The sequence below is a fragment of the Schistocerca gregaria genome, chromosome 11 (assembly GCF_023897955.1).
Source record: "Schistocerca gregaria isolate iqSchGreg1 chromosome 11, iqSchGreg1.2, whole genome shotgun sequence".
Lineage (NCBI taxonomy): Eukaryota > Metazoa > Arthropoda > Insecta > Orthoptera > Acrididae > Schistocerca > Schistocerca gregaria.
The window spans coordinates 82,439,630-82,452,740 of NC_064930.1; the positions used below are offsets into that span (position 1 = coordinate 82,439,630).

Genomic DNA, 13,111 nt, shown 5'->3' on the forward strand with positions numbered 1-13,111 from the left:
ATATATATATATATATATATATATATATATATATATATATATATATATATACATTAAGATGGTATCTGTTCTTTCGGAAGAAGATGGTCATGTGGCCGGTGAGCCTTAACTAGATGGTATCTGTTCTTTCGGAATGCACAAACAGTGCCCAAACTCTTCCGGGAATCGGCAACGCGCCGCGAGTAATGAGTATAACGGGCGGGGGCACTACGGATGTAGTGCGGGACATTACGCTGAGAATGTGGGTTTCGCGGGAGGCGTGCCAGAGATAAATCCCTGCAGTCGCGCTGTCCTCTGTGTCCTCGGTGGCTCAGATGGACAGAGCGCCTGCCATGTAAGCAGGAGATCCCGGGTTCGAGTCCCAGTCGGGACACACATTTTCTTCTGTCCCTGTTGACGTATGTCAACGCCTGTAAGCAGCTGAGGGTGATCATTTCATTGTAATTTCATTTCAACGAGTTGCTTGGTCACCGATAGTATCTGTTCTTTCGGAAAGAACAGACACCATCTGTCCGAAAGAACAGATACCATATTATATTTTGAAAGTTTAACTATAATGACCCTCTATTTTGAAAATGAAAAATCGAATAAACTTCACGTGAAAGGCGGCAATGAGCTTGAATCGGACTTAGTAGAAAAGAATACACAGGTTCGACTTTGCATAAACCTTGAAACGTCCCCTTAGAAAAATTATACAAGACTGGTCTATATGAAACGTCCCCTTAGAAAAATTATACAAGACTGTGCTTAAACTGAAGCACAATATTTTTGGCGCAACGCAATCTGACTTCCAAAAATCCCTACGAAAGAATGGCCCTGACTAACATTAACCTATACCTTTCACAAATCACTTCCCTCACAAAAATCTTCGTTACTCAAGCTACTGAAATACAGCGAGTGCCACTACTGCCAGCTAAATAAAAGATTCAAACTACTGAAGGCACTAACTACTGATAGCCATAGTTAGCAAATGAAAGATTTTGATAGAGAACAAATAATGTATTTACCTCGATAGTTTCCAGAATGAGATTTTCACTGTGCAGCGGAGTGTGCGCTGATATGAAACTTCCTGGCAGATTAAAACTGTGTGCCGGGCCGAGACTCGAACTCGGGAGCTTTGCTTTCGCGGGCAAGTGCTCTACCAACTGAGCTACCGAAGCACGACTCACGGCCGCTGCTCACAGCTTTACTTCTGCCAGGAAGTTTCATATCAGCGCACACTCCGCTGCAGAGTGAAAATCTCATTCTGGAAACATCCCCCAGGCTGTGGCTAAGCCATGTCTCCGCAATATCCTTTCTTTCAGGAGTGCTAGTTCTGCATGTTTCGCAGAAGAGCTTCTGTAAAGTTTGGAAGGTAGGAGACGGATACTGGCAGAAGTAAAGCTGTGAGTACCGGGCGTGAGTCGTGCTTGGGTAGCTCAGTTGGTAGAGCACTTGCCCGCGAAAGGCAAAGGTCCCTACCTCGATAGTGTTCAAAAGTGATAATGTATATATCAGTTCATGACATCCAGTCTTACAAATTTCAAAACTCAGCCATCTCTCTCCCCACATCCACCACTGCTGGCTCCTCATCTCCAACTGCGCAACGCTACGCGCTGTTAACGGCCAACTGCTCAACACTACAGTGGCGAATATTACAACAATTCCAACCAGCCACAGACTGCACACGGCACAGCCAGTGATTTTCATCAGAGCGCTACGTGGCGTTACCAATATAAAAAGCCTAAACAGCCTACTTACAACCTAATACTTACAGGACACGACGCGGTCAGTTATAGATCGTTCCGCTTCTAAACATGGTGTGAACAATTCTGTTATGTCTTTCTGAAATTTAAGTGTTTGACAGAAAAGGTTCTACAAATCACTGCGGGCACATTTAGCAGAGAAGTAATGATTATCAATATACAAGTACAATGTGCGTGCCGATAGAAAAGAGCGCTGGTACGCTCAAGGGACTCACATACTGTGGCAGCCCTCTGTCCCACGCCTGTGAAGAAGGTTGTCCTTGTTTATCTGAAAGGCGTGCTTTTGAGGACATAAGATCTGGGTAGTTCTGCTCTCTAAAAATTTCTAGAACATTCCGCAAAATCCGAGAACAATCGACAACATTCGAGGGTATCAGAGAATGTTGCACAATATTCCAGAATGTTCCGGAATACATCACAATGATCCGGAAAGACGGCCGCGGTGGTCTCGCGGTTCTAGGCGCGCAGTCCGAAACCGTGCGACTGCTACGGTCGCAAGTTCGAATCCTGCCTCGGGCATGGATGTGTGTGACCACAGCAGTTGAGTCCCATAGTGCTCAGAGCCATTTGAACCATTCGAACCGGAATGTTTTGGAATGTTCGGGAATAGTTTGGAACATTCTGAAAGATTGCAGAACGTTAGCGAACATCCCAGAAAATCTCTGATCATTGTAGAACATTGCAGGACACTCTCGAATGTTGTGGAATGTTCCGGAACAATGTAGATCACTCGAAGCCTTTTTGGGATATCCCACAACTGGTGGGGCTAGCCACCGGTAGGGGTATATAAAGCGAGAACCGACGTGGGTTCGAATGTCAGTTTCTTATCAGTGATGGAGGGAGGAACCGAAAAGGTAGTGCGAAGAGTGAATAAAAACAAAAAGTGAAGTGTGAGTAGTCAAAGTGATACACTGACTGAGTGTAAATCAAAAATAAAGTTTACTTGATTTATATTTTCGGCAGTGACCAAACGTAAAAGAGGAGGCGATCTTGCCAGTTCGGCAGCAAAACAATGAAAACAAAAAGAACAGCGGAAAAACGAAACCGAGGTAGAGGGCGAATTTCGTTTAAGTTCCCCCAACTGTTGGCTGGGATGTCCCAATCGGATTCGACCGCCAAGTGCAAGTCTTATTGCAGTCTATTGCACTCGGCGCCACATTGGGCTACTTGCGGCCGATGATGATGATGATGATGAAATGACGATGAGGACAACACAACACAGTCCCCGAGCGGAGAAAATCTCTCCCACCGCCGGCGGGGATTCGAAACCTGGCCCAGTGCAAGGGAGCCAAGCACTTTACCATCCAGCTAAGCAGGCGGACAGCGAGGTAGGATGAGCACCGTGAGAGGCAGAGAAACCGAAGAACAACGAAATGAACGGACTGAAGAATCAAGAACTGCGACAGAATACCACAGAAACCAGGTATCAGTTATAAGAGTCGAGGGACATGAAAGGGAAGCAGTGGTTGGGAAGGGAGTGACACAGGGTTGTAGCCTCTCCCTGATGTTATTCAATCTGTATATTGAGCAAGCAGTAAAGGAAACACAAGAAAAATTTGGAGTAGGTATTAAAATCCATGGAGAAGAAATAAAAACTTTAAGATTCGCCGATGACATTGTAATTCTGTCAGAGACAGCAAAGGACTTGGAAGAGCAGTTGAACGGAATGGACAGTGTCTTGAAAGGAGGATATAAGATGAACATCAACAACAGCAAAACGAGGATAATGGAATGTAGTCGAATTAAGTCGGGTGATGCTGAGGGAATTAAATTAGGAAATGAGACACCTAAGGTAGTAAAGGAGTTTTGCTATTTGTGGAGCAAAATAACTGATGATGGTTGGAGTAGAGAGGGTATAAAATGTAGACTGGCAATGGCAAGGAAAGTGTTTGTGAAGATGAGAAATTTGTTAACATCTAGTATAGATAACTAATGAGGGGGTAATGATTAGAATTCGGGAGAAGAATTTGTCGTACAACTTGACGAGAAGAAGGGATCGGTTGGTAGGACATGTTCTGAGGCATCAAGGAATCACCAATTTAGTATTGGAGGGCAGCGTGGAGGGTAAAAATCGTAGAGGAAGGCCAAGAGATGAATACACTAACCAGATTCAGAAGGATGTAGGTTGCAGTAGGTACTGGGAGATGAAGAAGCTTGCACAAGATAGAGTAGCATGGAGAGCTGCGTCAAACCAGTCTCAGGACTGAAGACCATAACAACAGCAACAACAACAATATAATGCTCTGGATAACAAAACGAAAAAATGTTGTTTATAAACAAGTATCGTAAATAAGTTAGAATATGTTTACAACGAAGTTTTTTCCCTCTTGTACTTTAACAAGTATTGTAAATAGAATATGTTTTCAATTAATACCTGTTACACTTCAAACTATACCGTTTTATTGCAACTATCACACAATCTCATGTCAACTCCCTGAGTGAAGCCAGGTACCCCAGCTAGTTATTTCATAAATGAGACACAACATAGAACTCAATACACATATCATCGGCCGGCAGCAGTGGCCGAGCGGTTGTAGGCGCTACAGTCTGGAACCACACAATCGCTACGGTCGCAGGTTCGAATCCTGCTTCGGGCATGGAAGTCCCATAGCGCTGAGAGCCATTTGAACATATCGTCGATCGCTTTTCAAAAGGCAACTGAAGTGACTGCAAGAAGAGAAAGTTCTCGTTTCCCAATTTTTCCTTTGGAGAAAATCTTGAAAGAGATCTAAAGATTACCCATGACGTGTCTGCTGTATACAGTCTATGGGCCATAACCAACATTAGTTATCTGATACATAATACTAGATTCGTTTTCCATTACATGGTCCTCATAGAAAGTAATTATTTAATTACAAGATTGAAAGAAAAATTAAAAATATGTCTTTTAGAAGGTATTTTTCAATCACGTTTGTAGCAGAGGTGTGAATGTGTATTTGATGTCTTGATAGTAAATATGGATGACAAAAATTATTATTACGTTATCAATAAAGCATACTCTCAAATGCATTCTTTTTTGTGGTAGTTACAAGAGATCACAAAACAAATTTTCTGAACACACTCTTCCACTACATCACACTGTTATTATTATGTGCCTCTTTAGGGACATCGGATGGATGCATGGACAGAGTCATTTAGAGAGTTGTACATTCTGAGGCCAGCTCCCACTTAAATGAATTTCAAGCAAGCGTTTGACATCAACCACTTTCTTAGGATTGACAAGCTTTTGTTGCAGTCGTTCAATGCGTTTTGTAAGCATCCGAACAACATAGCCGTCTTGTGTTGTTCTGCCTTTAAAGGAGGCCATGCCAAGCATGTACAAGTTCTCACCCCTTGTGAATATACTGCGTATGGTGATGGCAGATCTGTTGACTGCGTATCTCTTGCCAGGAGAAAACAGCAAATGCCAATCACTCAGAGGGCTTAATATCTTATCTGCTTCCGATGTCCAGTCAAGTGTTTCGCAGTCTTCTGTTCCAACCTTCACTATTTTTTATGTTGTGTGTTGTACTCGTCAGCAATCTACACTACTGACAATTAAAATTGCTACACCAAGAAGAAATGCAGATGATAAACGGGTATTCATTGGACAAATATATTATACTAGAACTGACATGCGATTACAGTTTCACGCAATTTGGGTCCATAGATCGTGAGAAATCAGTACCCAGAACAACCACCTTTGGCCGTCATAACGGCCTTGATACGCCTGGGCATTGAGTCAGAGCTTGGATGGCGTGTACAGGTACAGCTGCCCATGCAGCGTCAACACGATACCACAGTTCATCAAGAGTAGTGACTGGGGTATTGTGACGAGCCAGTTGCCCGGTCACCATTGACCAGACGTTTTCAATTGGTGAGAGATCTGGAGAATGTGCTGGCCAGGGCAGCAGTCGAACATTTTCTGAGTCCAGAAAAGCCCTTACAGGACCTGCAACATGGGATTGTGCAGTATCCTGCTGAAATGTAAGGTTTCACAGTGATCGAATGAAGGGTAGAGCCACGGGTCGTAACACATCTCAAATGTAACGTTCACTGTTCAAAATGCCGTCAATGCGAACAAGAGGTGGCCGAGACGTGTAACCGATGGCACCCCATACCATCATGCCGGGTGATAACGCCAGTATGGCGATGACGAATACACGCTTCCAATGTGCGTTCACTGCAATGTCGTCAAACACGGATGCGACCATCGTGATGCTGTAAACAGAACCTACATTCATCCGAAAAAAAGGCGTTTTGCCATTCGTGCATCCAGGTTCGTCGTTGAGCACACCATCACAGGCGCTCCTGTCTGTGATCCAGCGTCAAGGGTAACCACAGCCACGGTCTCCGAGCTGATAGTCCGTGCTCCTACAAACGTCGTCGAAGTGTTCGTGCAGATGGTTGCTGTCCTGCAAACGTCCCCATTTGCTGACTCAGGGATCGAGACGTGGCTGCACGATCCGTTACAGCCATGCGGATAAGATGCCTGTCATCTCGACCGCTAGTGATACGAGGCCGCTGGGATCCAGCACGGCCTTCCGTGTTACCCTCCTGAACCCACAGATTCCATATTCTGCTAACAGTCATCGGATATCGACCAACGTGAGCAGCAATTTCGCTATACGATAAACGGAAATCGCGATAGGCTGCGATCCGATCTTTATCAAAGTCTGAAACGTGATGGTACGCATTTCTCCTCCTTGCACGAGGCATCACAACAACGTTTCACCAGGCAACGCCGGTCAACTGCTGTTTGTGTATGAGAAATCGCTTGGAAACTTTCCTCATGTCAGCACGTTGTAGGTGTCGCCATCGTCGCCAACCTTGTGTGAATGCTCTGAAAAGCTAGTCATTTGCATATCACAGCATCTTCTTCCTGTCGGTTAAATGCCGCGTCTGTAGCACGTCATCTTCGTGGTGTAGCAATGTTAATGGCCAGTAGTGTAACACAGTGCATGGCAATGTAAAGTCTTCCTGTTATGTAAAAAGAGAAAAACGATGGGTACTAGTCACATAAACAAAATGCGTTATCTGGTTGACAAATGTAGATATTGCAGGAATTCTGGAATGAAATTTTCACTGTGCAGCGGAGTGTGCGCTGATATGAAACTTCCTGGCACATTAAAACTGTGTGCCGGGCCGAGACTCGAACTCGGGACCTTTGCCCCGCCCTCACAGCTTTAATTCCGCCAGTGGTTAAGCCATGTCTCCGCAATATCCTTTCATCCAGGAGTGCTAGTTCTGCAAGGTATGCAGGAGAGATTCTGTAAAGTTTGGAAGGTAGGAGGCGAGGTAGTGGCAGAACTGCGAGGACGAGGCGTGAGTCGTGCTTGGGTAGCTCAGTTGGTAGAGTACTTACCCGTGAAAGGCAAAGGTCACGAGTACGAGTCTCGGCCCGGCACACAGTTTTAATCTGCCAGGAAGTTTCATTGTAGGATTTACTTCCCTGACTGTATGAGACGATCATTAGCGATGAAGCTATTCCCACTCCACTGAGGTCATATTTTATGCTTTGTACTAAAATAAGACCGAACAGGCCTTGGAAGGCTCAACGGTACCGACCGGCCGCCGTGTCTTCCTCATCGACAGGCGTCACTGGATGCAGATAATGGCGGGACATGAGGTCAGCACACTGCTCTCCCAGCCGTCCGCCAGTTTCTGAGACCGGAGCCGCTACTTCTCAGTCAAGTAGCTCCTCAGTTTGCCCCACAAGGGCTGAGTGCACCCAGCTTGCCGACAGCGCTCGGCAGACAGGATGGTCACCCATCCAAGTGCTAGCCCAGCCCGACAGCGCTTAACTTCGGTGATCTGACGGGAACCAGAGTGACCACTCTTTGTATTCGCGTTTAATCCGTAGAAATGTTGGAAAACGTGGGGCAATACTGACCCTACGACTTATCTTAGAAGCTAGATTAACGAAGGGCAAACCTACATTTCTAGCATTTGTAGACTTAGAGAAAGCTTTTGACAATCTTGACTGGAATACTCTCTTTCGCATTCTGAAGCTGGAAGGGGTAAGGCTATTTACAATTTGTACAGAAACCAGATGGCAGTTATAAGAGTCGAGGGGCATGAAAGGGAAGCAGTGGTTGGGGAGGGAGTGAGACAGGTTGTGGCCTATTCCCGATGTTATTCGATCTGTATATTGAGCAAGCAGTAAAGGAAACAAAAGAAAAATTCGGAGTAGTAATTAAAATCCACGGAGAAGAAATAAAAACTTCGAGGTTCGTCGATGACATTGTAATTCTGTCAGAGACAGCAATGAACTTGGAAGAGTAGTTGAACGGAATGGACAGTGTCTTGAAAGGAGGATATAAGATGAACATCAACAAAAGCAAAACGAGGATAATGGAATGCAGTCGAATTAAATTGGGTGATGCTGCGGGAATCAGATTAGGAAATGAAAGGCTTAAAGTAGAGAATGAGTTTTGCTATTTGGGGAGCAAAATAACTGATGATGGTCGAAGCACAGAGGATATGAAACGTAGACTGGCAATGGCAAGGAAAGCGTTTCTGAAGAAGTTTGTTATCATCGAGTATAGATTGAAGTGTCAGGAAGTCGTTTCTGAAAGTATTTGTATGTAGTGTAGCCATGTATGGAAGTGAAACGTGGACGATAAGTAGTTTGGACAAGAAGAGAATAGAAGCTTTCGAAATGTGGTGCTACGGAAGAATGCTGAAGATTAGATGGGTAGATCATATAACTAATGAAGATTTATTGAATAGAATTGGGGAGAAGAGAAGTTTGTGGCACAACTTGACCAGAAGAAGGGATCGGTTGGTAGGACATGTTCTGAGGCATCAAGGGATCACCAATTTAGTATTGGAGGGCAGCGTGGAAGCTAAAAATCGTAGAGGGAGAACAAGAGACGAATACACTAAACAGATTCAGAAGGATGTAGGTTGCAGTAGGTTCTGGGAGGTGAAGAAGCTTGCACAGGATAGAGTAGCATGGAGAGCTGCATCAAACGAGTGTCTGGACTGAAGACCACATCACAACAGATAGATAAACTTCAACCCTGTTTATCTGTCCCACGAAAATTATTTACGAGGGAAGACTTCCAAGCTTCCACTTGCAGGAGGTGTGTGAACACTACATGCTCAGGGGATCGCAAATCGTTGCAGCTGCACAGTGTATTGTGTGGTTCTAGTACAGTTCCCCAGGGCACACCTCCAGTGGTTCCTGCGATACGGCTTAAGCTCAGATCGCTCAGTCGAGTCGATCGTAAGCCCCCTCCCCCCTGTTCCATCGAGCCGCCACGCTGTCTGATTAATTTCATTGCCGTGTTTGCTGGCGCCACAACGGTGTCCCCGCGATCTAATTTCCTGTAGTGGCGCAGCCAATCGCGAAGGGTCGCTTCGGCCCTTTCTCTCCCTCGCAGAGTAAACCTCGGCCGCTTGCGCGCGGTCTCTTATTGTGGACTGGGCGACATTCCTGGGGGAATTTGATTCCTTGCGAACGCTCGCTTTCAGATGAAATTCCAGTTTATCCTCCAGAAAGTCAACATCCTCAGGGCATGGGGCTGGGCGTATCGGTACCGCCGAGCTGCTGCGCAATATTCGCCCCGCCCTCCCTCAGTAACAGGGGACCTTCGACAACTGCGAGCTTTTAAGTTGCCCTTTATTTGCAGGTATGAGCGCATGTTACTCTATTTCCGGTTTTGATATTCCACATACGTGACGTGAATGTATGAGTGCTGCAGTTACGTAGGTTGTACGGGTGTAGCGGTAGGTTCCCAGGCTGGCTAGCAGAGGCGGTTGGCCATCTGGCGCTTTCAGAGCCGGTGGGATGAGGTGCCGATGCAAAGATGGCCCGTGACGTTGTCAAAGGCAAAGTACGTTTACTCTAGCGCGAATCAAGTAATTGTTATTAATAAATATTTGCTAACTAAAGCTGCCTTATGCCACTCTGACATTGTAAGGAGTTTCAAAAATGCTTCAAATGGCTCTGAGTACAACGGAACTTAACATCTGAGGTCATCAGTCCCCTAGAACTTAGAACTACGTAAACGTAACTAACATCCATGCCCGAGGTAGGATTCGAACCTGCGACGGTAGCGGTTGCGCGGTTCCAGACTGAAGCGCCTAAAACCGCCCGGCCACATCGGCCTTCTTAGGAGGAGTCTGCGAGTCATAAATATTGTTGTTGTTGTTGTTGTTGTTGCGGTCTTCAGTCCAGAGACTGGTTTGATGCAGCTCTCCACGCTACTCTATCCTGTAGGAGCTTCTTCATCTCCCAGTACCTACTGCAATCTACATCCTTCTCCATCTGCTTAGCGTATTCATGTTTTGGTCTCCATCTCCGATTTTTACCCTCCGGACTTCCCTCCAATACTAAATTCGTGATCTCTTGATGCCTGTGTCCTACTAACTCATCCCTTCTTCTAGTCAAATTGTGCCACAAATTCCTCTTCTCCCCAGTTCTCTTCAGTACTTCCTCATTATTTATGTGAGCTAACCATCTAATCTTCAGAATTCTTCTGTAGCACAACAAAAGTTTCTATTCTCTTCTTGTCTATCCTACTTATCGCCTACAATTCGCTTCCAAACATGGCTACACTCCATACAAATACTTTCAGAAGCAACTTCCGCACACTTAAATCTTTACTCAATGTTAACAAATTTCTCTTCTTCATAAATGCTTTTCATGCCATACCCAGTCTACATTTTATATCCTCTCTACTTCGACCATCATCAGTTGTTTTGCTCCCAAATAGCAAAACTCCTTTACTACTTTAAGTGACTCATTTCCTAATCTGATTCCCTCAGCATCACCCGACTTTATTCTACTACATTCCATTATCCTCGTTTTGCTTTTGTTCATGTTCATCTTATATCCTCCTTTCAAGACACTATCCATTCCGTTCAACTGCTCTTCCAAGTCCTTTGCTGTCTCTGACAGACTTACGATGTCATCGGTGAACCTCAACATTTTTATTTGTTCTCCATGGATTTTAATTCCCATTCCAAATTTTTCTATTGTTTCCTTTACTGCTTGCTGAACATATAGATTGAATAACATCAGGGATAGGCTACAACCGTGTCTCACTCCCTTCCCAACCGCTGCTTCCCTTTAAAGCCCGTCGACCCATAACTGCCATCTGGTTTCTGTACAAATTGTAAATAGCCTTTCGCTCCTTGTATTTTACCCCTGCCACCTTTAGAATTTGAAATAATTCCAGTCAACATTGTCAAAAGGTTTCTTTAGCTCTACGAATGCTAGAAAGGTAGGTTTTCCTTTTCTTACCCTATCTTCTCAGATAAGTTATAAGGTCACTATTGCCTCACGTATTCCAACATTTCTACAGAATCCAAACTGGTCTTACCCTAGGTCGGCTTCTACCAGTTTTTCCATTCGTCTGTAAAAAATTCGTGTAACAGTATCTTTCAGTAATTTTATAATGGCAGGAAACGTTGACATTAGTAAATGAATGAATCACTTTAACATAATCGGAGCTCACGATCTTATACGTACTATAGCGATTGTACTGTCAAGTTACATGCCTTGCGTCGTCGATAGAACGCCTTTCGACCTACGAGGGACGTTTGAACAGTTCATGCAAAAATAAAGACTACTTACATGTTGGGGGTAAAAAACTTTTTTATTTTTCGCCATAGTCTCCTTTTAGATTTATACACTTCGTCCAACGCTGTTCTAATTTTTTTAGATCCCTTCCGAATAATAGTAAGTCTGCAAAATAGCTATTAGTTGCTGCAATCACCTCCTCGTTTGAATAACCTTTGTCCGCCAGCCATTTCTTCAAATTGGAGAACAGGGGGGGATGTCCAACGAGCTGGAATCCTACTTCCATTAATTTTGCGACCACAACTGCTGAGGTGTGTGCTGGTGCATTGTCGCGATGGAAAAGGACTTTTTTGCGGACCAATCGCCGGCGTTTATCTTGTAGCTCGGTTTTCAAACGGTCCAATAACGATGAATAATATGCAGCTCTAATAGTTTTACCCTTTTCCAGATAGTCGATGAGGATTATCCCTTGCGAATCCCAAAAGACAATCGACATAACCTTTCCGGCCGAAGGAATGGTCTTCGCCTTTTTTGGTGCCGATTCTCCCTTGGTAACCCATTGTTCAGATTGTTGTTTGGTCTCAGGAGTATAGTAACGTATCAATGTTTCATCCACAGTGACGAAACGACGCTTAAAATCCTGCGGACTCTTCCTGAACAGCTGCAAACCATCCTTGCACCACTTCACACGATTCCGTTTTTGGTCAGGTGTAAGCAATCGCGGAACCCATCTTTCGGGTAGATTTCTCGTGTCCAGATGTTTATGCAAAATATTATGTACCCATTCATTCGAGATGCCCACAGCCCTAGCAATCTCACACACCTTAACTCTTCTGTCATCCACCACCATACTATGGATTTTATCAATGATTTCTGGAGTCGTGACCTCCATAGGGCGTCCAGAACGTTCAGCATCACTTGTGCCCATATGGCCACTCCGAAAATTATGAAACCACTTAATGAACAAAGTAAGAGCATATGGACTATCAGACTAATTGTGTAATTGGATTGAAGAGTTCCTAGATAACAGAACGAAGCATGTCATTCCCAAAGCAGAGAAGTCTTCCGAAGTAAGAGTGATTTCAGGTGTGCCGCAGGGGAGTGTCATAGGACCGTTGCTATTCAAAATATACATAAATGACCTGGTGGATGACATCGGAAGTTCACTGAGGCTTTTTGCAGATTATCCTGTGGTGTATCGAGAGGTTGCAACAATGAAAAATTGTACTGAAATGCAGGAGGATCTGCAGCGAATTGACGCATGGTGCAGGGAATGGCAATTGAATCTCAATGTAGACAAGTGTAATGTGCTGCGAATACATAGAAAGATAGATGCCTCATCATTTAGCTACAAAATAGCTGGTTAGCAACTAGAAGCAGTTAATTCCATAAATTATCTCGGAGTACGCATTAGGAGTGATTTAAAATGGAATGATCATATAAAGTTGATCGTCGGTAAAGCAGATGCCAGACTGAGATTCATTGGAAGAATCCTAAGGAAATGCATTCCGAAAACAAAAGAAGTAGGTTACAGTACGCTTGTTCGCCCACTGCTTGAATACTGCTCAGCAGTGTGGGATCCGTACCAGATAGGGTTGATAGAAGAGATAGAGAAGATCCAACGGAGAGCAGCGCGCTTCGTTACAGGATCATTTAGTAATCTCGAAAGCGTTACGGAGATGATAGATAAACTCCAGTGGAAGACTCTGCAGGAGAGACGCTCAGTAGCTCGGTACAGGCTTTTGTTAAAGTTTCGAGAACATACCTTCACCGAAGAGTTGAGCAGTCTATTGCTCCCTCCTACGTATATCTCGCGAAGAGACCATGAGGATAAAATCAGAGAGATTAGAGTCCA

General features: G+C 44.5%; 1 non-coding gene across 1 annotated transcript; it reads left to right on the forward strand.

Moving 5' to 3' along the window:
- The first annotated feature begins 298 nt into the window (after nt 1-298).
- Trnat-ugu (transfer RNA threonine (anticodon UGU)) lies at nt 299-373 on the forward strand. Its single transcript has one exon. It is a non-coding gene; the product is annotated as a tRNA-Thr (tRNA).
- The last annotated feature ends 12,738 nt before the right edge of the window (nt 374-13,111 follow it).